This window comes from Lupinus angustifolius, chromosome LG01 (genome assembly GCF_001865875.1).
Source record: "Lupinus angustifolius cultivar Tanjil chromosome LG01, LupAngTanjil_v1.0, whole genome shotgun sequence".
Taxonomy (NCBI): Eukaryota; Viridiplantae; Streptophyta; class Magnoliopsida; order Fabales; family Fabaceae; genus Lupinus; species Lupinus angustifolius.
Window position 1 is genome coordinate 7447923 of NC_032009.1, and position 1060 is coordinate 7448982.

The window sequence follows — 1060 nt, forward strand, 5'->3', positions numbered from 1 at the left end:
AATGCATATAAACGGTTAAGTCATCTTTAGTTCATACAAACTAAGTCAACAAAGGCGGAAACTACATCGCCACTAACATATACAAAATCCAAAAAGAATGAGCGAAAATATTAATCATCGCCAAAAGACACTAAGCAAAGACATGAACAAGCTGAAGCCGTCAGTGTTTCAAATATCGTTATCGAATGATAACTTAACCTGATTCACAATTTCCTGAATAACACAATTCATATAAACGGTTAAGTCATAATTAGTTCATACAAATTGGGTCAAAAAAGGCGGAAACTACATCACCACTAAACATATACAAAACCCACATAAACACAGCCCCCATCAAAACAAAAAGGGGACATCGACTAGCCCACAAGTCGACTCAGAAGATTCTAGAAATGCTGGACCCCTCACTCGGATCCTCTTCCTCTTCTGAGTCAGACACGAGGTCGATCACCTCCACCGAACTCTCGACATTCACGAGTTCAATGACCTCGTCTTCCTCCTCCTCTATCTCCACCTCGTTATGCCATATCCCAACGACATAATTTGGAGGTGAGGACATTCTCAAAATCAGAGTCTTCTTGTAGGGACCTCCTCCAAGAACTTGGCTCCTCTGAGCTCTGTTGGATGACGGAGCATCCAAACAATCTGGAGACATCAGTCCCGCTGGCGGCAATGTGAAAGAAGCGTCAATGTAAGCGTCGGGGTGAGGGATCATCATAGATGACCCGTTGCACTCCATGTGCAACGACAGACCGCAGGGGCCTGTGTAAGTGTATCAGTGCCCATCACTGACCCATTGTCCCGCCGGGGACATCGTGAAGTGATAGTCGCGAATGTGGGTGCTGTTGTTGGCCATCTGCATAGCAAACATATACAAAACAAGAATAATACAACAGAGAGAGTAAGACATCTAATGAACATAAATTCATTGACGGTGTGGACTTACTCAGAATATCACACTCAGACATAAAATATATTTAAACATATAATTCATCATTTGTCATCAACATCATGAAGTAATATATAACTTACCAATTATTCCAACATTACCAATATATCAAAT